This window comes from Protopterus annectens, chromosome 13.part0 (genome assembly GCF_019279795.1).
Source record: "Protopterus annectens isolate FY-2018-M chromosome 13.part0, PAN1.0, whole genome shotgun sequence".
Lineage (NCBI taxonomy): Eukaryota > Metazoa > Chordata > Ceratodontiformes > Protopteridae > Protopterus > Protopterus annectens.
Genome location: NC_056747.1, coordinates 593,315,392 through 593,331,934, shown reverse-complemented (window position 1 = coordinate 593,331,934; position 16,543 = coordinate 593,315,392).

Here is a 16,543-nt window from a genome sequence, read left to right as displayed (position 1 = left end):
AATCATAATGAACAGTGGTGAGATGGAAAAGAAAACAGATGTAGAGAAAGTAAAAGAAGACAGAAGGGGAGTAGCAGAAAATATGGGCAAAAGAAAATGCAGAGTTACATGGTAAGGATTAAAAGTAAATAAGACAAATAAATGGACAAGTGTGAAATGTGGGACAATTTAATGGCTCCGTTGGGTGTAAAAACAGATGAGGCAAGAGCATTTATTCTAATTAACAAAGAGATATTTTGTGACATTATATTTGAGACTGTTTTTTCATTGGAACATTTTCTAGGAGTATATGAAAAAAGAAAGACTATAATCCATGGAATATTTATGTGATAGGTTCATAGGTTAATAGGTAGGCACTAGGCTATTAGCCCTAGGGCCTATATATGCCTAGCCAAAAAGGTACCCTGGCTTTCACCACCCAAGAAAATTATTTTCCTGTGTCCCTGTCAGCCAGAGTGACAGAAGTGATCCCCGGGGTGAATTTACTATATCCCATCCAATCATCAAAAATTTTCTTGAAGAGTGCTAATGAGGAGCTTTGTTTGATATAGATAGGTAGTTTGTTCCAGAGTATGGGAAGTCTCTGGGACAGGAATCTATCCCTCCAGCATGTTCTGTTTATTGTGGTGACAAAGTTTAGGTCCCTAGAGCATGTAGCTTGGAGGTATTTGGATTTCTTTAAGTGGAGCATGTCCAACAGCTATGGGTTTGACATAGCTTTGTATATTAGGCAGAGATTGCCTCTGAGTAGGTGATATGCAATGGAGTAAAGCTGGAGTTTTTTGAGATGGTCTGCATAGGGCACCTGTTTGAGGCCAGTAACCTCTTTGAGAGGTATTTCTGTGGCCCTTCTAGTTGTTGTAGATGTCTTGTGAGGTACATACCAAAAGGGGTGTTGTACTCTATAATGGGTCTAATGAGTGATGAGTAGAGGGGAACAATGACCTCTTTTTTCCTGGATGGGAAACATTTTGTGATGAGGTATGCCACATAGAAGGATTTCCTGACTACTGTGGTGATGTGATTATCAAAGGAGAGACTACTGTCCACCTGTTTTCCAAGTTTTCTTATTACACTTTTGGTGTTAAGTAGATGACCTCCTATATGGTAGTTCATGGGTACAGAGTTTTTATCAAAAGGTATGACAAAGCACTTTTTGGCATTGAGCTTGAGGCCATGGCTGTAACACCAGGCATCTGTCTCAGTGAGGCCGTTTTGTAGGATGTCCACATCATTAGGCGTTTAGATTATGGCTCATAGTTTGCAGTCATCTGCAAACTTTGTTTGCCAAAGACCTTCTGTGTTAGCCTGTACTTCTGAGAAGTAGATACCAAACAGGAGAGGACCCAGGACTGAACCCTGTGGTACTCCACTTGTCACTGGTTTGAAGCTGGATTTGGAGTCTGCTACTTTCACTGTGTGGGTTCTGTCAGTGAGCCAGTTGGCAACCCATCTTGTGACATAGGGATTTATACCTAGTTTAGTGAGTTTATCTATAATTCCAGAGTGGGGGATGGTGTCAAAAGCCTTGGTGAGATCTAGATAGGCTGTGTGAACCACGTTACCATCATCTACGGCTTTGGTGACCACTTCAAAGAAGTCTATCAGGTTTAGGATACATGATATGCCTTTTACAAACCTGAACTGGGTGGGGTCTTGAGTTTGGAGATTACCAATGTCATTGTTTATAAGCTCTATGATGATATGTTCTATAGCCTTACAGACCAGGCTTGTCAGGCTAATGGGGCGGTAGTTCCCAGGGTCCATAGTGGTTCCCCCTTTGTGGAGTGGGATTACAGTTGCTGTGCACCATTCGGTCAGCACAAAGCCTGAGGTGAGGCTATGATTGAACATGGTACATAGGTGATAAAAGTATTTAACATGGAAACAAAAAGAAAATGTATGTACAATTTCAAACAGAGGTAGAAATAGAGACTTTGAAAAAACTTTATGTAAAGAAGTACTGGACTTTGCAAATGTTTATAACAAAAGAGATTTATGGAGTGGTGGCTGGGATTGTAATATTGTGTTAAAAATAGAAGGAGAAAAATTACACCTCTACCTAGCAGGATAAATGTGGAAAGGAACATGGGTGTCATACTTGGGACAACCCAAACCATGTTTTATTTTTTAAAAAGGACATTTGATAAGTAACTGTGACAAAAAAAATGTTATTTTTGTTGGGAAATGGGACACAATGCAGAAAAATGTTTATTGAAATATTAAAATTGTAACAAAATTGGACATTTATGGATAGATTGCAAAAATAAAAATAAGAGTAAAAGAAAAGAAAAAAGAAAAGAAAATGAACAAAGAGAATACATTTTAGAAGTAGTAGAAATAGAAGAAAAACAGATGGAAAACAAATAATAAAGAGGACATAAATGAAGGTCCTGAAATAAGTGATGATGAAGACATAGATTGGGAGGTAGTAATGAAAAATGAGAATTCTATAGGTAAAAGGGTAAAAAACAAAGAGAAAATTTAAAGGAATAAGTACAGAACAAAAAAGATAGGAAATGGATAAAATGAATACATGCAGTTAATGACTGGGGGTTGGTATAACGGTTAAAGTGTAAGAATTATATATTATATTATATATTGTATTAATTATTATATTAATTGTAAAGAAAGGGGAAACATATTTCATCAGATTTTAGACTATGTAGTGATGTTGTGTCTTTCGGCTTATCTCGGTTAGGGGTCGCCACAGCGGAACTCCGGTCCGCTAATGTTTGGTAGTGGATTTTTACATGCCGAGTTACCAGCCCTGACAAACAACCTTCAAGGAAGGCACGCCCATTCACGTATGCCTCCACACAGAAGACGCTCTAGCTGAGAATCGAATGGGACAACGTCTTGCTGTGAGGTGAGAACGCTACCACAGCACCACTATCGCGGCTATTATAATATTCATATTTATCACTACAGACTATGTAGTGATAAATATGAATATTATAATAACAGGACACTTTAACTGTGATTTAAGAGGCAAGCATAAAAAAATGGAAATAATATAAGGAAATGTTAGACGTTATAACATGCAGAAGGTTTAAACTTTGGGAGAAAAATCATGGCCTTACAAAAGGAGTATTTATATAACTGAAATAGATTATTTAATAGTATCAGAAGATTTAGTTATACAAGAAGGGGAAGTAGTTGAAGCAGAATTTTCTGATCAACTTGCAATACTGCTAGAGATAAAGGAAAATTAAGAATATATAAAAATAGGCAAATTGATAAAAAGGATAAATGAAAAATCATGGTATGAAGATGGAAAGATAATAGTAATACAGTTATGTACAGATCACATTACTATGAGAACATTTTATAAAAACTGGTTTGAATGATGGATGATTTTTTAAGGAAAATATAACTTAAAGTGGTAATATGGTGTGAGAAAAACAGAAAAATAAAAATATAAAAAAAATAATAAGATGCCATGGGAATTTAGAACATAATTATAGGAAGTACTTTGACAAAGAAAAATAATTACTTGAAAGAAATCAAGAAAAATACAAGAAATGTTAAATAAGCAACTATATTTATACCAGGAAAAAGAGAAGAAGTATTGAGTTACTTAAGCAGATTAGTAAGGAAGATGGTACTATAATGACATAAATTGCAAATGTAAATGGAGAAATAGAAAGAACTAAGGAAAAGGTTATGAATAGTGTAATACAATATGTACAAGAAATGTTTAAAGAAAAAAGGTGATGAATAAAACAAGGAAAGTTAAAAATTTAACAGAAAAAGAGAACAAAGAGTTGGAAAGGGAGATTTCTTTAAATGAGCTAGTTAAGTATTAGGACTGGTTAATATCATTTTGGCTGCAGGACCATTTGAATAGGGTTTGAAGTGTATAAAAAATTAATTGATTGTCAAAAATATATTTTTAAAGACTTTGAATTAATGGTTAAATAAAAGCTTTATGTATGAAACATTATGTAGTGAAATACTTAAATGTATATGGAAGAATAAAGATAGAAGACAATTAAAAAACTCTAGGCCGATAGTGTTGAATAATAATGATTATAAATTTTTTTTAAAATAATACAAAAGAGATTTTAAAGTAAAATGGGAAATATTATGGAAGATGGCATATATAATATAAAGGGGAAATCTTGTCAAGAATTACTAATGATAATTAGAGAAATTGTGGATGATATTTTCAATAGAAAAGAAGAAACAAAAATCATGATAAGAGACCTTAATAAAGCACTTGATACAACTGGACATGACATCTTATGGATAATAATGAAAAAATATAACTGAGAAAGTTAGAAAATTATGTATGTGAGTTTATAGTAATAATAAAGTAAAAATACTTGTAACTGTTTGCTTAAGCTAAGAGGTACATATGAAGAGTGGTGTAAGAAAGGGATGTCCAATGAGTTGTATACTCTTTGCATTAGTTATGAATGTGAGAGTATGTGATATAAATCAGAAAATAAGGGAGACAGGGTATATAACACCCGAAGGATTAATCATTACAGTTCTGTTAACATATGTAGATGACATTATAATAATTGCAAAAAATACAATTTGGATAAAAGAAGTACTAATTTGCACAAATGAATCTCTAGCAGTGGCAGGGATGGCTTTAAGTAAAGAGAAAAGTAAAAGTGGTGTAGTAAATATAGGGGGTATATTCAGTACTGATGGGAAAATAGCACACTTAGCAAGTTTATTTATATTGGCAACAGTATTTGAAAAGTAATCATTGCAGATATTTTTTTTCATTTATATGGGGCTGCAAATTAAATCAGTAAAAAGAAGAGTTTTGTATGTGAATAAAGAGGAAGGAAGTTTAGGTTTAATTAACCCACTTGTTTATGTTGTTTCATTTAATTTGCATAAAGTGTTAAAGTAAATAAATGAAAAAGATTAAAGATTTGTAATAAAATTGTATAAATATAAGTATGATACATTTTGCAGTATGGCAAAAAGAGTAAAAGAGAAAATGAGTGTATCAATGAAAAAACTAAATGATACCAAAAAAAATATTTTTTTTGGAAAATAAAAATTGATGATATAGAAAAAGATAGAATAGTATAGTATATGAATGTAATGATAAAACATTACTATGTAAAATATGAAGGTATTAAAACTATAACAATAAGAAGCAAAGGGTGTAATCAGAAAGTAGAATGTCAAGATTGTTTGTGAAGACTGGTAATAGATAAAATGCTGGTATAAGGAAATATACCATATAAAAGAAAACAATAGAATATTTTTAAATTGTCAAGAAGAAGAAACTACAAAACATGTTTTTAAATGTAAAAGAGTAAAAAAAAAATTATGGAAAACTAAGTAAAAAAGATTTTTTGAAGCTATAAAAGAAGTGGATTAAATAAATATGGATATGATTAACTATAGATATTATAAGAACAGAAGTAAAAAATATGTTAAAATGACTGATAAAAGTTATTTTATGTCATATGGGTTATATGGAATAAAATAAATGAAATTATGTGTAATGGTAAATGGATTTTAGCAGTAATATTAAGTAAAATCAGATGGTTGTTATGGCAAACAGAGTGGGGGTCCAACAGGGATGAAAATTTAGTATGATTGTAAAATAAATTATGTATATGTGTAAAAAGATTTGTAGATCTCTCTCTCTCTCTCTCTCTATATATATATATATATATATATATACATATTTAAATATTTGTAAATATGTAAATCTGCTGTAAATGAAAGTTATTTTTGTTTATAAATAAAGGAACCCTGCTCTTCTGAATAGTTGCTATGGGCAGAGCCAGATCCAGCACTAGGTGACCTAGACAATTGCGTAGGGCTTGTGTTGGAGGTGAGATCTTGTGTTGACTTGCAGGGCTGCAAAATAAAATTGTTTATAAATGAAAAGTCTAAAGACATCTGTTTGTAAGTAAATAATCCTATATATATATCTAAAACTGGATAGCTTTAGGACCTGGTGGCAGACTTTTGTATGCAAAGAACAACAAGCCTCAGAAACCTCTAGAGAGACTGTTGAGTATGCTAACATAAATAGTACTTGCAGATTTGATAGCTGTGGACTGCAGAGTGGGAGATTTGATAGCCATTCAGCATCAGAACTAACTGAAGCAAGAGCAAGACCATCAAAACAGTGAGTGCAGCTGGTACAACCACTGCAGCAATGGACAGACAGCTGAGATGGTGCATGTGTGTGTGTGTGTGTGTGTGTGTGTGTGTGTGTGTGTGTGTGTGTGTGTGTGTGTGTGTGTGTGTGTATGTGTGTGTGTGTGTGTGTGTGTGTGTGTGTGTGTGTGTGTGTGTGTGTGTGTCTGTGTCTGCATGTGTGTGTGTGTGTGTGTGTGTGTGTGTGTGTGTGTGTGTGTGTGTGTGTGTGTGTGTGTGTGTGTGTGTGCTCATGCACGAGTATGTGTCAGTGTGTAAAATGCCCCAGTTAGGGATGGCAGATTGGTTAAATTATTCAAGCTCAAACCCTGTACCTTGATTTTAGGACACTAGAGCCTAAATCTTGTACAACAACTACCAAACTGTCATTAAGGATAGCTGAGTTTCAATGCATTTTCAAAGAATGCTGAGTTTCTGTGCAACTTCAAGGAATGTTCATTTTTTGTGTATTTTCAAAGAATTTTGAGTTTCTTTGCATTTTCAAAAAATATTGAGTTTCATTGTATTTTCAAAGAATGGTGAGTTTCAGTACATTTTCAAGGAATGTTGAGTTTCAAGGGAAGAGAAGTTTACTGCTGCTCATGCTATGTCTGTTTTCAAAGTGCAATTGTTTTGTTTAGCAAGTGGCCATTATCATTGTTTATGTTATAAAATTTGAAAGCAGTGTTAGTAACACAACAGGCAACATATTTGCCTTTGGTGCAGAAGACTGTGGGTTCTACTCCCACACCATGTAGATGCAGTGCGGATAGTGCAGTGCCCTTTAAGGGGGAATGGGTGTGCTGCACTCCTGAGTATGTCCTCCTTTGGATATGATGCCTAGTAATTATGAACCTGTTGCTGGTTTGACAATCATTCCCTATTGCAATATTACCAGCTTAGCAATTTTATTTTTTAATGTAACATGGGCGATTTATTCTTCAAGAGTAACAGGCATTGAATTTGTATACGAAACACTGAAATGTAAAATAGTTTGCCAGCAGCAATCTATTCATTAGTTATAGATCGCTTTTATGTGGAATTATTCAAATGACTTTTATTTCTGCAGATATTGTGTATACTGACTGATATTGATAGAATGTAGTGACAGAAATTTGTGTGGCCTTTTGTTGAAATGTTCTGAAATGGGTGGTTTTGTCCTTATTGTTTCGTATGTTTTGTTTCATTGCTTACTTACTGGAAAAATGTTCAAACATACAAATTTAAACCACACTCTAACACGTGGTGCTATATTATACAAGAAACATAAATTAATACAATTAGGATGGTGCATCAAAGAACACGTATATGTGTTCATTGTCCTAAAATGTGTGCAAGAGTCCTGTGGTTTGAAAACAGCTCAAAGGTAAACTTAATCTGCCAATGGCCAGATGTATTTTATGAAATGTGGTTTTCAATGCTGTTTCAATGAATGTGAGTTAAAAGGGCAGAGAAGCTTACTGTTCATGCTAAGTCTGTTTTCATTATGCTACTGTGTTGTTTTGTTTAGCATATGGCTATCAGTTTTTGTGCTATAAAATCTGAAATAAAAGTTTTAAATATCTCTAATCATTGTAGAAGTAAAGAAGAAAATGGTATGCACACTGACAGATGTTACCATGTATATGGTAATGAGGGAGAAATAGCCAAGTTATAGGACACTGGAAGAATGGTTGGGAGGTGTCTTCCAGCTGCTGAGGAAGATGCCTTATCCATTACCCTACCTAGAGCCCCATTTGACCATGATCTGACTGCAGTCATGGGAACTTCTACATCCACATGAGCTACACCAGACTCAAGCAGATGGGACCTTGGTTTAATGTAGTATCCAAAGAATGATACACTCATGAGTGCAGCATTCCCTTTATGCTGCACTGCTGCATCAGCAATCCATCTACTTGGTATGCTACTAGAACCCACACCTTTCTGCACCAAAGGTGGGTGTGTTACCTGTTATGCCACTAATATTAACTCATTCACACCAACGGAGCTCAGGAGGTTTGCACTGTAACTTCCAATGGGGGGAAGTTAAGCCTTTTGACAGAATCAAATTATGTCCTTTCATTTCAAATAAATGTTCATATCTCTGGAACCATAAGGGTTATGAAAGAAGTATAAATGGCAAACTCTTCAGCACAAACTATTTTTACAGTGGTAGTATTCTTTAGGTTCTAGGTCTTAAACTGAATTTTATAAGTCGCAGTAAACACAATAACTATTACATTTGTAATATTTTGTAAACAACTTACAATATCTCAACAACCACTCAAGTTACAAACGTACTGTTGGCAACATTTTATTCATCTAGCTGAGAGCTTTCATATGAAGTGATGGAGTTCTGTCTGTGTAGCTTGGTTGTTGACATATTTAGAAAAATGTGAAAATAATACCTATATAAATAGAGGTTTACCACCGTTAAAGTGAATACACTGCAGTCAAACCCACCAATGCTCGATTCGAAATTTTGAAGTTTTGCATGTCGAACGACCGGAATGTTGCAAAGAACACTGAATGCAACATTTTCGACCACTCTACATCCAAAACGAGTGCTAATATGGGTCCAAAAGGAGGAGCAGGATTGCCATTTGATACATTAGTATTCGATATTTTGCATATTTGCTGCACTGCATTTGTTACACGAACAGTTGACATTGTGTCCATCGGTTAAACGGTGGTAAACCTAAATAGATATCATATAAACAACAATTAATGTCTATTTACCTGCACTAGACAGAGATCAAATATTAATATAGTTGAGTTTGTTATTGTGTAAGCTTTAAGATTAAATCTTTTAAAAGCTTGTACAGAGCATGATTCTGACATTATTGATGCAAATATGAACAAGCAATATGTGACACCTAGAGGCATCAGTAGGAGTTAACTGGAGATCAGATGTAATTAGTTAACTAAGCTCCCTAGAAAAAGTCACAAGCTTCTTAGAAAAAGAATATTTTCAATGACTAATGCAAGTCTAAATTTGCTTGACCCAAGCTCATATTATGAAGCAAAACAGCTAAAATGTATTTACTTATTTATGCATGAGTAGTAAGTTAAAACTGAAATGAGCAGAAGAGAAGATTATTAGAAGTATTATCCTTGGAGAACTGAGCTACCTTATACAGTAAAGTAAAAAGTGATGACATTATGCAATATATTAGAAATGATGGCAACTAATCAGTTTACTATCAAAATCTCAAAGGCAACATTTTTTGCCATCAAAACAATGAAAGAAAATCCTGAAAATGAAAACAAAATCTAGCCTAAATGTTGAATGTCATAAGCACAATGTTCGACATTTGATATACCAGACTTCTGGTTTCGAAAGTCTGTATGTCCTTTTATATTTTAATAGAAGGCAAGACTCCCTGCACCCCCCCCCCGCACATGCCCTGCAAATTATATATACCATCTTCAAGATCGCACTACAGTGAGGAAAGGGGTAAATTCCCTGATCCTCACTGTACTGTGATCTGTGTTCACAATGCCAAACATAATAATGAATCAAGCTTTATGTCTCTTATTAGGATGTCATATTATTCCAGCTCAGCACTGTGCAACTTTGAAAACTGCCTTTTGCCACATGATGTCTGCACTCGAGCCTTCGAATTTTTGATTGTAAGCTCACCTAATCAATGGTCAGTCTAGTCACAGTGCATTTAAAATTCTATGGTATATTTGTAAGAAAAGATTCAATGAAGAAACTGGTTGGATATAAAAACAAAATATATTTACTGAGAGAATCTGTGAGTAGGATTCTGTTGGAGAAGATGAAGTAGACCAAGCAGAGGTACACTTGATGCATATTGTAAGACATGAGTATGAACGAATGACTGTTGCAGTTAGATATTTTGGACTTACAGATTAAACAAGGGTTATCCCATATTAATGGTAGAAGTAATACTAGAAACTAAAAATATACCTCAAGTAGTAACATTAGTAATTCAAATCATCATCCAAATAAAGCCATACAGGATTTAGATCTGGAGACAACAGGCAAATTCTGATGAGAGTACAGCAGCCTTATAGAAGTTGTGATAGAAGAAGTAGCCTGGAGAAGAATTTGTTAACTTCTGCAATACACCATCAAGTCAAGAAGCTTTACATTTTTAAATGGAGTCACCTACACAAAAATTATTATACATCCCAAAGATTAAGGAAAATAAAAATTGTCACTGTTTTAGATATAAGGAAGACGAAGTTGGTTCAAGGTAACACACTTTTGGTCATGTGAACATTTAAAAATGAACCTGATGATTTATTAGCACCAGAAGTATATTTAAATGTTGAGCTTATTCAGATGCTATGATTACTAGGTTATGATAAAAAGTTAAGATGTACAAAAGTCAGAAGAGAGAATTTTGTTATTTTGTTATTGTCAGCTGTAGTAACTAAAAAGTCATTACAGAGAAATGGAATGTATTTATTTATTTTTATTTTATTTTACATTTGTTGACAGGGAATGTCCGGCTGAGTTATTGCCCTTTTTCAGTGGAGACCCAGGGAGAAAAGCTCCAAAGATATACAATGCAATAAATAGCAATACAGATAAATTATAATAAAAATAGCAATAGAGAATTTTGGTAGTTAAAATACGTAAGCTACATACATGTATATTGTTGACAGATAAAACAGTATTATAAACAAAACGAGAATGTTAAACAAGTAGAATAAGTTGTATGTTTTGGTTTAAAAGGAGAGTTGAGTAAATATAAGGTTTTGTATGCAGAGTAGCAGAAACTTAAAAGGTTACATAAGAATTTCAGGGAGCAGAGTATAGAAGAAGATTTGGAGGTTGCATAGAAAACATAGAATGAAGTAGTTAATGATAAGTTTTATTAAGTTAGTTTGACTGGAGTATAAAGGTAGGTAATAATCAGGGAGGGTAAGTACAATGGCAGGACCATTGTTTTTTAAAGTGGTCTTTGGTTGTTAGCTTAAATTGTTTGGGTTGAGTCAGAGTCCTTATTTCTAGTGGGAGTTTGCTCCATGCAATAGAGGGTCGGTAGCTATATAAGTTGCACCCTGTGTTGGATTTGGGTTTATGGATTTTTAGTAGGTCTTTGAGCTTCGGAGAAGTCTGGTAGGGGAGTAGTGAGAGATGAGAGAAGATAGACTTGGGCAGAAATCAGGCTGATATAGGATGGAGTGTATGACTGAGAGTTGATATTGTAGGAACAGGTGAGGTAGTTCAGGCCAGTTCAGGTATTTTAGAGAGAGACAGTGGTGAGATTTGTATGTTTGCTGAACTGCAAATCTAGCTATTTTGTGGTAGTTTGAATTTAATTTAGTAAGTAGGGATGAGTTCAGATTTGTGAGTATTTGGGAACAATAGGTTAAGCATAGTAGAAGGTAGGCATGGGTTAGAGAAATCCTAGCTTCAGTAGTTAGGAATTTGTTGTTCCTGTACAGTAGTCCTAGCTTTTGGTGGGTTTTTTGATACAATTGTTAATGTGAAGACCGAATTTTAGTTGGTCGTCAATGGTAGTGCCAAGGAGTTTTGTGCTAGTTTCGACTTCTATAGGAGTATTGCTTAGGGACCTTATGGAGAAGGAAAGTTTAATGTGGTTTGCAGATTTAGGTAGAAAGAGTAGTCATTTTGTTTTCTTAGGGTTGAGGATGAGCTGATTATTAGTGAGCCATCTCTCTACTGAGTTGAAAGATGCCTGGGTGTTTGTTAGGAGTTCCAAGGGGGAATTAGCAATAGTTATGACTGTAGAGTCATCTGCATATTGAACAATGTTAGATTGAGGACAAGAGGAGTGGAGTGATTTGGTGACGATATTAAAGAGTAGAGGTCCAAGAACAGAACCTTGGGGAACACCAGTTCTCACTTAGAGAGGGGTAGATAGTGCTGAGTCCCCTCGTACTGACTGCAGCCTATCAGAGAGATAGCTAGAGAACCATGTAACTGTATTGCAGAGACGTTTAGGTCTACAAGTTTTCTAAGTAGCAGAGTGTGTGAGACAGTGTCAAAAGCCTTAGAAAGGTCAAGTAATAGACAGGATATGAGTTTGTGATCATCTTTAGCAAGGGCTAAGGTGTTGAGAAATGATAGTAGAGCTATGGTTGTACTATGCTTGGGACAGAAGCCATGCTGTGTTGGAGTGAGAAATTTTTCTTGTAAGAGATAATGCATAACCTGTTTGTGTATACATTTCTCAAGGATTTTGGAGAGAGGGGAGAGTATAGTGATAGGTCTGAAATTAGATATTTCTGTGGAGTTACCTCCTTTATGAATAGAAAGAGTCTAAAGCTGTTTCCAGATAGAAGGAACTTTAGACTCAGATATGGAGTGATTGATTAGTATAGATACAGGCATAGCAAGGGAGTGTGCAGCAATCTGGAGAAAGTAAGACAGAATATTGTCTGCTGATACAGATCACGGTTTGTGTTTTGAGAGTAGAGTTCTGATATAGTCAATGGAGACAGATTTGAGAGAGAAGAAGTTTACTGAGTGAGTGGTTGATGGGTGTATAGGGAGCTTTGAAGTGTTGTTGTTTGAGAGGTTGGGGTTAAATAGTTTGGAAATGGATTCAATAAAGTAGGTGTTGAAAGTATTGACAGCTTCTTCGGTTGACTTGTTAGGACATGGGTTTGGTGAAGTTGGATTACCTGGAAGTAGTATTTGGTTTATAGCTTTCCAGAATTTTTTTAGATGAGATTTTAATGTTTTAGGGGGATTATAATAAAAGTCTTTGTTGTCTTTGTTGATAAGTTTTTTTGTATGATATCTAAGATCTTTATAGTTTAGGAGGTCAGCTGGAAGTTTGGTTTGTACCCATGTTTTCCATGCCCTATCTCTGGATTTCATAAGGGAATGGGTGGTTTTAGTTAGCCAGGGTGAAATGTTTTCCTTTAATTGAACTTTTCTCGGTGGGGCTAGAGAATTTAAAATATTTAGGAAAGTTGAGTTGAAGATATTTACTGTGTCAGTGAGTGGGAGCTGAGTAAGGAAATTCCAGTTAATTCTGGAGAGGAGGGTTTTAAAAGTGTCTGGATTAAACATTGAAAGTTTGTGGCAGGTAATAAGCCGGTGTGATTTGGGGAGGTGGGTGATGTATCATAGCACATTTATAGGTGAGTGGTCGCTCAGGGCATCATTGCTCAGGTTAGAAACAAGTATTCAATCTATCAAGGAGCTTGAAGAATGAGAGTTATTAGTATGGGTAGGTTTGGAGATTAGTTGCGTAAATCCATAAAGGTTTATGTGTTGTGGAGGGTTTGGATTGTGTGTGTGCATGCATATATGTGTGTGTGTGTGTGTGTGTGTGTGTGTGTGTGTGTGTGTGTGTGTGTGTGTGCGTGTGTGCGTGTGTGTGTGTGTGTGTGTGTGTGTGTGTGTGTGTGTGTGCATTCATGCATGTGTGTGTGTGTGTGTGTGTGTGTGTGTGTGTGTGTGTGTGTATTCATGCATGTGTGTGTGTGTGTGTGTGTGTGTGTGTGTGTGTGTGTGTATCAGCAGACATCATTATTAGAAAATCATTTAAATTAAGTATTTTCTCTGTCTTCTAATTATTTACAAAGTAGAGTTGTACCCCTGGGTATACATTTAATAGAAAATGATATAAATTGAAGTGAGTACGATCTACAGGTTTAATTAACAAAGCTGCAAAAAGATTGTTACACTGGGAATGTGTATCTCAAAATCAGGAAAATAAAATTAAATCTCATGGCAAAAACAGTACAGACAGAGATAAATTGATTAAAAACAAAATTATGAATGTAGGACACAAGGACACAAAGATGTGTTATGCAGCTACTTAGGATAAAACATATGGTATAATGAGATGGATAGAACTGACAGAGAAATCATATATTATTAAGCAAGAGGTGGACTCGGGATGGCTTTTCCAATAATTTTTATTCAAGAAAATAAAAAAATATTTTTACATATATGTCACAAGTGAGAAGTCACTAAAGGCAATAAACTGTACATCTTACTGAAAGCAATGCACAGAAATTAAGACTTGTACTTATAAGATACAGGTAAAGCAGCAGTATGTAGTGAAGAAAATCTAAGATGAAGTTAATAAAATAGAATGCTATTAGGAACCTACAAACAGAAGCTAGATGCAGTAAAGCAATAACCCAGAAGTGGTTGTGTATATATCAGGATTTATCCATGGTTGGTGTGGTTTGATCACGAGGTTGAGGCTGAATGGACTTTTTTTCTGTTGGTACATGTTTGATTTACAATGGGCACACTGGTTGGGATGACCAATCAGCATGCGTGTTTTTGAATATTAATGAACTATCATTGTATAATAACATAATTACAATAAATGTATTTGCTATTGGTGTTTGCAAATGTTAATTTCTCAACACTGTTCAAATGATAACAGTGAATAAATTATGAAAAAAGCAAACATTTTCTTGATATGTAGAAAAATATCTGATGTATAGTCAGTAAAGTCTACAAGTAACACAATACATTGTGTTATATGTGCAACTTTGCATTGCTATGAAGTGAATGTCATGACCAAGACTTGTGGACTGGGTGCTACCTCTTTGCTTGTGCAGGAGTATACAGTGTATGAACCTGCCAGAGAAGTTGTTGTCCTACTCCTATTAGATGATCCCCATCACTATCATAACTGTTTGTCAGAAATGAGAGACTTGCACCACAGTTATGGGTGAAAGGCAGGACAGCTGGGCTCCAGACTGATGCATGATCATGCTGGGCAGAATGCAGTAGGTGTAACCCTACTGCACAGAGTAGCAGGGTCATAACTATCAGTGCCTGGGAGAGGGCAGTGTTAAAGCATCCCTCACCAGCTCCCTGCAGATTATGGACTGGTGTTGTTCACCAAGGCTTGAGTGACTAAATTGCTTAATCCGGAAAACAAACAGGGAGGGAATATATTACAAAAAATATAAAAGTGCTTGCTCAGTACTACCCGTTATGCCACTGTATAACTAAAAACATTACTGTGATTAGGAGCAGTAATAATAGTTTGCACTTAGTATCTAGTTGATCATTAGGACTCCTGCCATGCAGACAGATGTGGTACTGATGTGATACAGTGAGCTTGTGTGCCAATTATGGGAATTGTGGACATTTCCAGGATGCTGGGCTAGCCCAATAATGATTTACCCACATGTATCACACACTATCTAGCAGTTGATGGAATTGTAGACCTTCCTGTTTTGGTACCACCCCCTACCTGGTCAGGATGGGGCCCTAATAGCAACATAGGTGCACTCTGTTGCACCATATCCCTCAATAAAGTATGCCATTATTTAAAGGCATGCATGGGACTGACTCAATGCTAAGGTAACACTGGAAAATATCTATACACCAAAATAAGCCACCTACACTTAGACAAAGTTTCTTAGAATCAAGGAAGACTTGTACAGAGAGCAATTATTTTGGAATCTGGTACTATATGCAAAGCATGCATGTAAATGCAGACTTTTTAATAAAGAAAATGGCTGCTTAACGTACAGTTACCTGTCTCTCTTAATATTATCATGCATTATTTATTAGACTTCTAAGTGGCAACATAATATAATGCAATTGCTGATAACTGTTGAAGTTAACCTGGACTCTCCACAAAACTATGTGGTATTCATAAAAAAAGTTTCTGTCAAAGCATAAAATCAAATTACTTGAGTCTAAAAACAATGTTACAAGAAGGGTGCTCAGAAGGAATTGAAATATTACAAGGAAAATATACTGAAAATTGAAACATTTATGCAGGTCCATGCTTTTTAGCATTTTATAACATCTCCTAAAATACTAAAACAAATAAAACATACCAAAACTTGCTCAAAAGCTGACATCACAGCAGGCACAACATCTCTTTTTTAATATATACAAACAGGTCTACCTGTATTGTTATAACAGAAATCTCATGCATGAGGGATGTATTTAAGAGAGGTTTTGCATGTTATGTATATAAATGCTGGTGCTTGCCATGTTGTGGTAGCTAAAGCAAATGCATAGCAGCTTCGCTAGTTTTTAATCTGTTATCTCACTCAAGAGTTAAAGAGATACAATCATCAAACCCCCAACGTCTGTAATTTCAGAACCAGAATGACCATAATCTCTTTTAGTACAGTTTCAGCTGTTAAATTTATAAGTTGTTGCTTTTAAAAATTATGAGTTATTTTCTCATTAAATGTATTCTCAGTTTGAAACAGTACGTTTAAGAGCAGTGATGCTGGCAGGGTTATTGACAGAGGCCCCATAAGTTTGCTGTTTCTAATTCTTAAAGCAACTATTTGAACAATGTTATAATTAAACATCCAGTGATTTTGTTTATGAATGAACAATCAAAAGGGCATGAGGTAAAGTATTTAAGGGCAGCTTTCATAGCTGTTTTGCTTAGGTGCAGTGAGTGTGTGTGAACAGCCCCTAATTACACCTAAAGTATAATTCAGAGACAGTAGCTGTTCTTAGGAGCAGCCATTTGAA